Raw genomic sequence first — 13278 nt, 5'->3', positions numbered from 1 at the left:
TCAGCGGGGAGCCTGCTTCTGCCTCTGACGCTCCTCCCTCTCATGTGCTCTCTCTTTCTCATTCTCTCTGTCTCAAATAAATAAATAAAATCTTTAAAAAAAAAAACAAAACTGTATCTCTTATAAGCATACTTGGTTGTCCTTTATGAAAACTTTTATTGTTTTAGGAACTAAAAAAGTCTCTGTCTTCCTCTGAAGTGTTGGTATGTTTCCAGTTGTAAATCAGTTAGAATCTGTTGATTTTGCACAGAATCAGGTCACAAACTTTGAATTAACCCCAAGAGCTAATATGTTTTCGTATTTGCCTTTAAACTTGTTTTCTCCTTTGTAATTAATTTTAAAATAAGGGCATTATATTTGTCCTTGTTATAAACGACCCCAGGCCTTTTGGTGAAAGAGATTGGGAATGAATTTTTTTGAAAACAAAACTAAACAAAACCCCGTCACTTTGTTCAGAAACAATACTTTTCCTAGAATTAGTACTGTTGGTAGAGTCCTATGTATGTAAATAAAGCACCAGCAACAGGGGAAATCCATTTGTTGATAATACAAAGGACAAAACATAAGTATATTATGATTCTCAGAACTAGCTCTTACTAGTGGGAAGGACACCTTGCTTCCCACATGTTTTCCATCTGCCAAAAATTCTGCCACAGGTATATACAACCTATTTATTTTATTATTAGAGATTAGGCTTGAATATAATATTTCTTGTAGGAGTAACATTATGACTTAAACTTACATTAAAAACTATGTGATGATCTTGAAGAGAGGGGACCTCCTAGGGGTAGAGAGGGAATTGCTATAGATGAGAGGATATCCAGAAGATTAAACTTTCATGGTAATATCTTATTTATTGAAGTTGTGACGTGGATGCAAGAATGATAAAGGATTCATGTCTATAATGTTTTGGATTTTGTGTATTTCTTAAGAGTTTTTTTAAGTGGATGATTACCTTCAGAGTCTCTCCTAAGACTCATTTTTTAAACAAGTAAGCTCTTAAAACAGGGAAATTAAGGAGGAGGGAAGGAATGGAAAAGATCATGGAAAAGATTGAGTCCTTTAACGACAGATTTCTCAGAATTGAGGAGGCTGAGAGCAAGAAGGGACTTTAGGGGCCCACAAGTGGAAGCCCTTCTTTTTAGATGAGTTAATCTGTTTGAGATCATGTAGCCAGTGGAGCTGTTGGAGGACACGGGAGTAAGAATCTCAAATCCAGAACTCCCGACTTCAGTCTGTGCTCAGCATTACACAACTTCTTTGAGTTTCCTTTTTGTTCAGTCGCTGGTAGCATCCAAATTTCATTTTTGTGACAAAAGATCATCTGTGAGTTAAAAGTACACCTCAAAATGATATTTATTGGCAAACTGGAAGAAGTATCTTAAACCAGGATGCTAATGGACAATGATTCAGATAACCACCATGGCCAAAAAGAAAAAGTCACTGAAGATATAAATGCAATTGGTTACCTAGGAGAAGCAAAGCAATGTAGGAAGAGGAGCATCATATCAGGAAGTACGACAGAAATGCCACTTAAAAGGACTGTGTCCTTTCCACTAACAAGAATGTTACTAAAGCTCATTGTCCAGGTGCAGAGTCTGAAGGGTGAAAGAAGCAGAGAGCTTTCAGAGGCTTTAATAGAACAGGCACAAAAGTTGAAGAGAAAAAATGAGATGCAAAGAGGAAAATTAGAACCTCACCTAGGGAAGCAAAAATTGTTGATAGCTGAATAATAATATTATATCATATGGAAGGATGTTATATGGGGAAACTTAGATTTTCTTCAGTTTGTAGATGCCTGTCTGTAGATAGAATTGAAAATGTCTTTGGCATCAAAAAGGACTTAGACTTGAGAGAAAAAAAAACCTTAACACTTTAGACATTAGAATGATCTCCAAAAAGGGCCAGCTGCTTTTCCTGTTCTGGAGATAGCTATAAAGGAATAAATTCTTCATATCTTGCTGATTTAGATGCAGTCCAGCCCAATCTAAGAATTACTTCTGGTCTACAAATGTAACAAGGAACCACGTTTCTGGTAAGAGCTAACCCTAACTGACTTGATTCTCAACATCCTAATTTCAGATTCTAGGAAACCTAGACTCAAAACTGGGGAAGGATAACTCCCTGGGATCACTTGGGCCAAGGGCTGTACCTGCAGTGCCTTGCAAGAACACTTGAGTCCCTCGGGTTATCAGCCAACCGTCATTGGCAGAGAACTCACTTTAATGTAAAAGGAAGCACTTATCTAGCTTAGTATTCCAAGAAACTTAAGAACAGCTGCAACTTGGCTGGGAATCTTGTTTATCTTTTTAATTGTGTATATATGCCCAGAGGCTCTCCAATGGCTCTAAATATAAAGAATAAATAGTGTGCAGGAATTCAGTAATTAAGAGTCTCCTGTTGTTTCCTGTGTGGTAATTTTCACAGAGACCACCATGATAATTTACTCACTTGAGGCCGAGACAGAAAGGAAGTGCCAGGAAAAAAGTCAGAAGGAATTAGCAATTTAGGAGGCACATTTCATAATCAGACCTGCATATGTTGGGTTTTGAGCAAACTCAAGGCTACCTTGAGTATAGGGATGGAAAAAATCACTTCTTCAGAATGAATGTCTTTCTTTATAAAATTGATTCTGCCTTTTATTTATTTATTTTTTAAGATTTTATTTATTTATTTGAGAGAGAGAATGAGACAGAGAGAGAGAGCATGAGAGGGGGGAGGATCAGAGGGAGAAGCAGACTCCCTGCCGAGCAGGGAGCCCGATGCGGGACTCGATCCCGGGACTCCAGGATCATGACCTGAGCCGAAGGCAGTCGCTTTACCAACTGAGCCACCCAGGCGCCCTGATTCTGCCTTTTAAATGAGTCTTGTTTCTAACCCCACAATGATTTCTTAGTGGTACCTCCATTTGATGTGGCTCTGTTCACTGAGAAGTGTTTAGATCGGTGCGTTCAAATTTGAATGTGCAGATGAATCATTTTGTTAAAATGCAGCTTCTGATTCAGTAGGTCTACGGAGGGGCCTGAGATTCTGCATTTCTAACAAGGGCCTCGGAAGTGCTGATGCTGCTGGTGGTCTGGTAATGATGCTTTGAGTAGCAAGGCTTTAGATAACTTCTAAACTCATCTGGCAGTTGCTATTTTAGATTTTACAAGACACTCTCTGAAAAAATTAAATTAAATTAGATTAAATTAAGCCCAGGCAACAGGAAGCTACGATGATTTTCAATGCTAAATGGTTATGTCTCTTCGGGGCAAGAAAGGAGCTTCTGCAAGTTGAGACCTCAAGAGCAAGCTGGCAGACAAAGCAGTGCCAGGCAAGCCTCTAGCCTGTGGAGGAAGTAGGGATCAGCCCAAATCACCATGCCCAAGGGGTTATGGCAAACTCAGGGCTAATCAAGGCCATTTTTCATAACAAAGAGTTAGTCTGGTTGACAGGGTCCAGCAATAACCACAATTGAGCCAAGAGGCAGTGATTTTGTTCCAAAGGTGTCGATCTCTATCGAAACTGGATTTGTGTGTGTTGGGAGGGGAAGAGACAAAGTCCAGGCTTGAGATGGTAGCTGGGCCCGGTCAAACAGGCTGAGGCCTTGTAAGCAACGTGACTACCACAGAGAAGAACTATACCAGGGCAGAAATCCAGTTAATCAGAATGAATGGACATAAAGGTTGAGGGTTAGGAAGAAATTCGGGTGGGATCAGCGGCTCATCCAAGAGACACTAGATGCTGGGATTAGGGCAGCAAAGCTAATTTCATGCCCCTGAAGCTCAGCCGTTAGTGCACTATCGCACCTATTCCCAGTGACCTCAGGAATTGGGTGAGATTTAGCCTTCAGACAAGAAGTCTTCAATACTTGGAGCTAAGTGGTGCTTTGAGAAAGGAAGGTGTGAAGCTGCTTACTGGATGCTAGGAACCATGCAAGGTGCTTAGTACATACTGCTTATGTACGATTAAAGATTTTTTTTTTCTCTGGGAAGAGAGGAGAATGTGTTGTAATCCTTTGAAGAGTTACTAGTCAAGTGGGAGAGGCAACCATTGGCATAAATAATTACAAGTTCTCAAAGCCGCCTAGATGAAAGGGGAAGCTTAAATGCAGAGCTGTCTGTGGCCTTCATACACTTGACTAAAGGCTATGCATTCAAATGATTAGCAAGAACAATTGTTAAATAGCATCAGGAGGAGGACTATTGCCATTAAAGAAAGTTTGCTTTAGACTTGGGGGTTGGAGGGTGGGGATACCCTTGCAAAAAATGCAAACATTAACCTCAAGATTATGACAAAAGCAAGTCCAAGAAAAATACTGTTCCTTCTCATACGAAATATGAAATCACCTTCTCCTCTGTGAGAATAACCAAACTGGTGAGGAGCTATTTTGGGTGATCTCTGCCCCCATCACTTAACCTCATTTGGCTTCTTATTGCCTTTTAAATTGCCTTGTCAAATCTCACTGGAGAAGCAGACCTATTTATTCTCTTTATTCAGGAGTTCACAGAAACTGTCTTGCAAAATGTTAACTTTAATATATTGGGAAGATAGGTAAATAAAAGTCCAAATAACTATAAAAGATGACTCTTTTAAATAAAGCACGGTAGTGAAAGCATCAGTAAGTATTGGGTTGAACCTGGTTGCCATGCTGTGTGAAGTCAGCAGAGTCCAGATGGCTCTCCTGATGATCGCTGTAGCCATACATCTAGAAAATCTATGAAGCTGATTTCTATCATGAGAAGGCTGTTTACCTGTCAAAATAACCCCATCCTTCAATTATACCAGAGAGGGAATTCTTTCCATCTACTTTTGGCCACATTGCATTCTCAGGGCATAGATTCAGGCCAGAAACCCTAAGCTAACAATATTTTATGGGGCATTTGATGGCCCAACACTCAAATATTTCCCTCACTGGTATCTGAAATTTCACTTGTTATATCTGCCTTCATTTAGTTGGTTTGCCTTGTGCAACATCGCTGTCCTGAAATTCTTCCTTTCTCCTAAGCACTGTTTGCAATTAGAACAGGCTAATGTTAATGCCTCACGCAATTAACAATTTTCTGAATGCTAGCCATGCCTTAGATGAGATACCTGAGTCAAAAGGGAAAAATATGACACATGATTTTCTTTCTTAGAAGAGGAAGCTTCTAGGGGCACCTGGGCCATCGATTAAGCATCGGACTTTGGCTCAGGTCATGATCTCGGGGTCCTGGGATTGAGCCCTGTGACAGAATCCTCGATGAGCAGGGAATCTGCTTGTCCCTCTGCCCCTGCCCCCACTCATGCTCTCTCTCACTCTCCCTCCTTCAAATAAATAAATGAAAAAAAAAAAAAAAAGAGGAAACTCTAAGAATGTTATTTGTTTTATATTATTCAGGGTTCTGTAGAGAATCAGAACCAATATATATATAGAACCTATATAATATATATTGCATAATATGCAATATATATTATATATTTTGAGAGATATATATCTCATGAGCTATTTATTTTAAGGAATTGGCTCAAGCAGTCATGGGGTCTGGCAAATCAAAAATCTGTAGGACAAGCTGTTAGGCAGAAAACTCAGGTAAGAGTCATTGTGTCCGCTTGAGTCTGAAATCAGCACGGCAGACCAGTCAGGCTGGTGACTCAGGCATAGTTTCTATGTTGCAGTCTTCAGACTGAATTCCTTCTTCTTTGGGAAATCTATGTTTGATGGTAAGGCCTTCAACTGGATGAGGCCCACTCACATGGTAGAGAGTATTCTACTTTACTCAAATTTTACCAATTTAGATGTTAATCACATCTAAAAAATACCTTCTGCCCAGCAACATCTAGGCTGGTGTTTGGCCAAATAACCAGGCATGATAGCTTAGTCAAGTTGACACATAAAATTAACCATCATAATTGTATTGTATAGAACATTGAACTAAACTTTATTTCTAAAAACTAAAACCATCTAAATACTTCTCAATTTTTTATCAATCATTGCTTGGACTAGCCCTGGATTTTACCTCCAGGCTTGACTAGATCACACATTTCTAACTCACCCTAAGCAGCCTGGGGAAGCTAGATTACACCTCTAGTCCTGTGCTATTGGTCTGGAGCTAGGAAATTTCACCACCTCCCCCAGGCATGGAAGGAAGAACTGATCACCACACCGGTGTACATTTTTGTGAAGTATCTATTAGCTCCTCTCTGTCTTTGGGTTCATTCATCTATTTTTAATAAAATTCCATTAGCTCACACTTTACACATGAACTGTTATAAACTCTTTATAATATTAACTCATTAATCCTTATAACCCATGAGGCTGATACTGCTATGATCTCCATTTTTTTTTTCATGAATTTAAGTAACTGGTTTAAAATTACAGGGTCAGTTGATGGCCCTTAACCATTCTCTTAATTATTAGGCAATCTGTATATTAAGAAAGGTTTTGTGGGGCGCCTGGGTGGCTCAGTCTGTTGGGCATCTGCCTTCGGCTCAGGTCATGATCCCAGGGTGCTGGGATCGAGCTCCAAGTCAGGCTCTGTGCTCAGTGGGGAGTCTGTATGAGATTCTCCCTCTCCCCTTGCCCCTACTCACGCTCTCACATAAATAAATCTTTAAAAATAAAAAATAAAATAAACGCAGTTTAATTGCCTCTTTCTCAATTGAATCAGTTCAGTTTAAAAATAGCTACACTACACTTGGGATACTTTCTGCCTGATTCTTGTAACCCTAAAAATTTTTTATGAGTTACTCTCATAGATTTTTCAAAAATCCTATCCACATAGTGACCACAGAGACCTAGTGACTTTGGAGAGAATGACCATGGGTTTCAGTCAACACCATCCCTATCCCAACACTATCATATCACAGACATGACTAGAGAATTAAGCCCAGTGATTGTTCTACATACACATAAGAAGCATCTACATCATGGCTGTGGGTTTTTTGGTTATAAGAATGTGATCCTGCAAGTCATCACCATTATAAATCAAGTCAGGCTACAATAGAACATTTCATCTAAAGGTAAGTTATCATGGTGGAAGGCAACTATGATATACCATGTTGTGGAATCAGATTCTTGATTTTAAAAATATGCTTACAATCAAATTGAATCAGCTTAGCAGAAAAATAATTATAAAGATTGAAAGTTCCCCATTCCTCCAAGCCTTTTTTTTTTTTTTTTTGGCTTGTTAGTAAACTGATGTCGAAGAGACACTTTCTCCCCTGAAGGAGACTGCTGTCTCAACTGATAAATCATATTAGCTCCAGTGAATGTATGTCATCACCCTCAGGAATGACAGGTCTATCTTTGTCACTCTTGTGGGATTTGAGCATTGATGCTGTATGAGAACTTGACTAGTAACCTTCACCTGGACCTTCCAAACTCTGCACGTTAACTCCTTGATAAAGGCTAATATTTTCACAGGTTGACAGGGTTGGGAGAAGCGGGTCACTGAGCACTTTGACACTTTTAAGTCAGTTTATAGTAACTTGATGAAAAACGTTAGGTTTTGCTGTACTTGGCAATCACTGGGACAAATGACAAGAAAATGAATATATGCGACCCTCAGAACGCATTTGGCTTCATTCTCTCAGATATGTGCATACGAGGGCAGTTTATACAAGGTCTGGTTTGACTGAAAGGACACACCATTGATGTTCTCTGAGTTTTGATGGAATGCCTTTCACTTCATATTGGGTTTTTAATTCTAAAGCTAGTTAGCCACTTCTGGGTGTATTGTATCAGTGAGGTAGATGCATTAGGGCAGTGAATAGGAAGAAGCAATCTATTCCCCTTATTCTGTGCAAAATTTAAGACAAAGCTAAATTTTACTAAAGACAGATCCATACTCAGAGGAAAGGACAATTCTTAAAAGCCCACTGTATTTATATCCAAATGTTTGAAAATAGATCTATTTAGATTCTATCCAGGTATATGGTTTCGGGTCTTTCTGGTGTGCTCAATTCTTCTCCTGCTCTCAATGTCATTTTGGTTTAAAAATACACTACCTTTACATCCTATGACCAAAAGCCTTGGAACACCACGAAAATGGCAATTAAACGTTATACTTCATGCATCCAACAAATGCCGATTTCAAGAGACTACACAAACAGGATTCTTTTGAGTTGTTTTATTGATGACAGAAACAAGTGCATAATTAAAGATCTGATGAGGAATCTGCAAACAATAAAGAATGTGTCTATTGCCAGCAAAATACAATTATTCCAGGTCCTTTAGACACTACAAATATAGAGTTCTTTCACACCAGAAGGTTCATATGTGACAGAGCCATTTTAGGAGGTTTAATTGTGCTTCTACAAAACCTTCAAAGAGTGAGGTAGTTTCCTTTACCCACATTGTTCTCCACGTTTCCACTACACTTTCAATGATCTTGAGTCCTTTCACATAACCTGTAAACAACTTTTCCAGAAGGCCAAGCCTTATTTACAAAGTGTTTCTTTCTACTTGATTTTTCTTAAAGAGAATTTCAAGAATTACTACACAACTAGAGAAATTTGAGAGACTCACTGGCTGGGCTTTTTCATTGCAATTAGATTTAGATGCAAGAGAACACATTCTAAAAATTCCATAGTTAAGCTGATATTCTCCTGTTTCTATCTATAAACTCTGATTTAAAAACTGCTTCCTCAAACTACTTATTTTCTCTCAGCCACCATTACCAAGTAAGTGCAAATTCTTCACAACAGTGGGTTAGGCTCTGTTTATTAGCTACTTGAGTCCACTACAGAACCATCATTCATTCTCAAAAGTCACCAGGGAAACATCTGCAGAATTTATAGATACTTACAGATTAGCCAGCTTATTTCTAAGACCTCATTCAAAATCTACTTATAGCCATACACTTGAGAGAATTCCTGCACTCTTCAAAAACTTATCAATGAAGTAAAAATTGAGGCAGATATTTGCATTCCTGCACTAACCCTGAGGATGACTTTAATGACCACTGTGAAATCAACTTGGGGAAACTGCAGCATGATTTTAGTTTAAGACTAAATGTCAATATTCAACTAATTTCCAAGTCAGTTAACCTTCACCAAGGAAAAGGGGATGGTGGTAAACTGTATTTCTAAGGGGGGCAAGGGGTGGGGAAAAGTCACAATCTACTCCTTGTCACTTATTTTTTCAGCCTCAAGAAGCTTCACAAATCTTAAATGTTGAAGAAATGACACAATAGACCTTACAGACTATTGCAATTATAAAATAAATTCTTACCTAAATTTGTAGTAAAGTGTTTTCCATGTAACAGGACTATCAGATTATTACCTCAAGATCTAGGCTTAATTCTAATGTCCGATGAACTGACCACTCTGTTTAGCCCCTTCCTAATCGGCACTATTTGTATTTGGCACCTATGTTGAAAGCTAAAGGTGCCTACGGCTGGCAGAATAAGGAAAATGCTTCTCTGGACAACACAGAAGCCAAGTTTGATTTTTTCCCCCTCTATTCCTTCCTCTACCTTCAGTTGTTCTTCTTCTGACATCTCTAATTAAAAGTTTCTTTCCCTATAATTTAATAATGGGCAACAAGGAACCTAGCCATTGTGAAGTGGATGTGCAGAGAAATCTGTCAATGAAACTGTATTTCAATTCATTCTCATACCACAGCTTATCGTCAATTCTTACCATCCCACAGTGGATTCTGTAAGCTGGACATTATGCAACTCAAGTTTCAGACCTTATTAGTAGGGTCTACAGTGTTATGAAAAATACAGCTCCAGACAGAATATGATTACTTAAGACTTCAGTCACTGTATCCAGCAGATTTTAAAGACTGCTTCATTTCTAATACCGAATTTCATGCCTTTACCATTCACTAAAGCAAATATATTTACTTATATCTGATCCCAGGGAATTATTTACCCACAAATGCTATTATATCCTGTTGACTTTTTTTTAATCAAGCCCCCCAAATTAATATCTGAGAAGTCTTGTCATAGAGTATGTATGCTGAAGAGAAAAATCACTTCTACCTTTGAATTCTTCAAAATGTGTTTTGGCAATGATGAATACGATAATCTCGTTGCAATACTTTAAATGGCCTTTCTTTTAAAACCTCAAACCATGAAAAATCATTGTTATATTAGTCTTCCATCTGATTTTTCTGAGTAGCTGGATCCATCATTTTCAAGCTAACACTCTAAACAGTTTGATTCATTATATTTTCCAGAAAAACGCACCCTAAGAACATTTTAGTTCAATAATACCTGACTTTGAGTTTAAGATCAGCAAGGATGCTGTAATTTAAGGTGATCTTTTGTTAGATGAACCATGACAAGTTAACATTGCTCCAAAGAATGTAGTTAACAAATATACTAGGTAGGCTGGCAGTAAGTGGTAAACCAAGAGGGAATTCACACCATGTAGACAGACAGTGGCTGAATAACCTCTAAATACTAACCCCACTGAGTAGTTTTGCACTAGAAGGAAGGAAGGAATGAAAAAAGGAACAAATTTCCCTAAAAAAATGAGATGATAATATTCATTGTGACTTCTTGATAAGAGATGTGTTCTGGCTGTCAGATCTCATCATCTAATTACATTAAATATTTCCCTTTTCATCTAAAAATTTGCTTATGTAGTAGAGTATCAACTCCATGAATATAATGTCTATGTACTATTTATTTTCTAAAACTAACTTCCTAATCCCTACTGCTAGTTATGTTAGATACAAATTTGTGGGTACTCAACATTTACCAAATTAAATGACAAAGTGAACTATAATCTTTATGACCTTTGTCATAGGTAATGCTTATCGAAAAGCTGGTACTCTTTGTCTCCTTTGGGGGGAGACATCTGGAAAACAGGTGAACAAATCCTACTTGTGGTAAAACAAAGTGACAGGTGTTATAAAGTGTCCACTATTTGTGAGCATTACTATTTATAACCTAAGTTTCTGCATATCCACATAAGAAATCCACATTACAAAGAATTCTTGGATCACATTTAGCATCAGAACATGAAATAGGGAATCCTTACAATGGTTCTCTAACCCCTAAGCCCTTTGCTTTTAGTCCATCTGATGAAAACTGATTGCCCTAAATATTTTAGAAAAGATAAAGTGAACAAGTGTTGTCATTTTCTGCTTAAAATACATTTTCCCAATCATAATGGTAAACTGAACATATACTTTTAAACAGAAACTTTTTAAGAAAAAGAATACAGTGACTGAGTGCTGAGTGGGAAAGGGGAGAATAAGTAAACTTACTGGCAGCTGATTTTATAGCACATCACCCCTAAAGTGGAGGGAGCTGATTCTGCCACCTTAGTAAAAAGGCTCCTACAATTCTTCTGACCAAGATATACTCATTAATTGCCTCAAGCATTTAAGACTGCTGATGTGAGGAAAGCAAGACCCCTTATTTCGGTACAATTACATCAAGCAATAAAATGGATACGATGAAGAATTTTAACCTATGGCATCTAATGTAGGCTTCCCCTAACTCCAGGAGGGCTGACCCTGCATGTCGTGTAGGTGGTGTTACGCTGTGCTTTCTTGCTGCTACCATTGGTGACCTTTTTTTTTTTCCTTTGGTAATATTTTGAGAAAAGAATAGAGGGTATTTACCAAGTAGAAAAAAAAACATGATTCCCTAACAATTTTTCTCTTCCCTTATTTCTCTTTCCCTTTCACTCTTCCTTTGTACTTTTGAAAGCAAAGGTAAAAACAGCTATTAGTTTATTCATTCCTGCCAGTGGCAGGTCCTAGAGAACATGCTGCGAACTCCTGCAGCTGATGCTTCTTTTGGGGCATCATGAACGGAATCCTTAATAAATGACTGTAACCGAGAAAATTTCTAATAGCCAGTATCTTTAGGAAATGCCCAAGTTTTGTTTATGTCTGAACACTTGATTTTAAAATCCTGGTTTCTACCCATGTGTTTAGGAAAAAGCTGACAAACTTGGTCTGAAATGTAAAAACTGAAAAAAAAAAGTGGGAGGAAGAGAACATGCAAAGTAAGTTAATCATTATCATTCTAAGTGCCACCAGTTCTGTTTATATTCATGCACATGTGAATTGTTGAATCTCATTTGATCAACCCAATTAAACATTAAATAATTGCAGCCAATTATGCAAATATCAGCAACAATATTAATTTGTTGATCTTTTTGAGCAGATTAGCCTCACATGTTCCTAATGCTAGACTATCTTACGCCATAAATGATCAATTAGTGTTAGGATAACTAAGTCTTGAAGAATGGATAATTGCCTAGTTATAATGTGTCACTCTTGCTGTATTAATCCACTGCAATTAAACAAATAGTGCACAAGGAAAAAAGATGTGCAGATGTTCCTTTTAAATCTATTTAACAAGTTAGTGTCAAGGTCAATTTTCTGTCTTACTACTTAAAAGAGAATGGCAGATTGTGTTCTCTGTTTTAGGAGACCTCCCCCAGTTTTTTAAAATGTATATCCTTGGTTTTCACTCCATCTGGTAGAAAGGGCTTAAAATGCTCTTAAGGTTTGATCAAAGAAATCACAGAGACATAATGTCAAGATATATTGTTCTCTAACTTCTACAACGGACACGTGTTGCCATACTGAATTTAGAGATGCAAAGTATAAAATGTATTTATGGCAAACAAATGATTTCCGTTTCTCATAGAAATGTGAGTCTAGTTATTAAGTGCTACTTGACAGGTTAGAATTACCTTTAAGTCTTTTCTAGACTACTATATTAAAAACGAGGTCACGGGATTTAGCCAAGGCAAATGCACACCCTTAGAATACTACTTGGTGAATGTGTGTAGAGGACAGTTAAAGTACTTGAGGCCTGAAAAGAACAAACTCTTCCAAGACTTCAGATCACCAATTAAAGGCCCCCTAAGAGATATTTTTACTATTCCTTTTCATCTTATACTTCCCTAATTTTCATTTTACCATCCCTATCTAACAGGATCCTATGGTCAAAAGTCTTGGAAAAGAATCAAAGCCCCATTTGCTATGTGCTGCTAAATGCCTTAAGGAAATTTTTCTAACACATCAAACTTTTAGAATGTTTTTTTTCCTTGCTCTGAAAAGAGAATGAAATATGATCAGCAAGATGAAAGTTATTAGAACTGAGGGAAACCAAAATATAATGTCTGAGAGTTGACCTTCCAAGGGTAAATGTTTTCTAGCAAGATCTGACTTTCCCCTAGATAAACCAGGATTCAATTTTAACTCACAGCTCCTAAATGAGGAAAATAACATCTAGAATTGCTCTCCCTGTATCCTAACCATGTGATCATCCAATCCCCATTCAAAAGAAATGAACGCCTACAAAAGCAAAGTATACCCCTTTGCTTTCTACCAAA

Source organism: Mirounga leonina, unplaced genomic scaffold (genome assembly GCF_011800145.1).
Source record: "Mirounga leonina isolate KUSES-001 unplaced genomic scaffold, KU_Mleo_1.0 Mir_201, whole genome shotgun sequence".
In the NCBI taxonomy this organism is placed as follows: domain Eukaryota; kingdom Metazoa; phylum Chordata; class Mammalia; order Carnivora; family Phocidae; genus Mirounga; species Mirounga leonina.
This window is presented reverse-complemented; position numbering follows the sequence as displayed.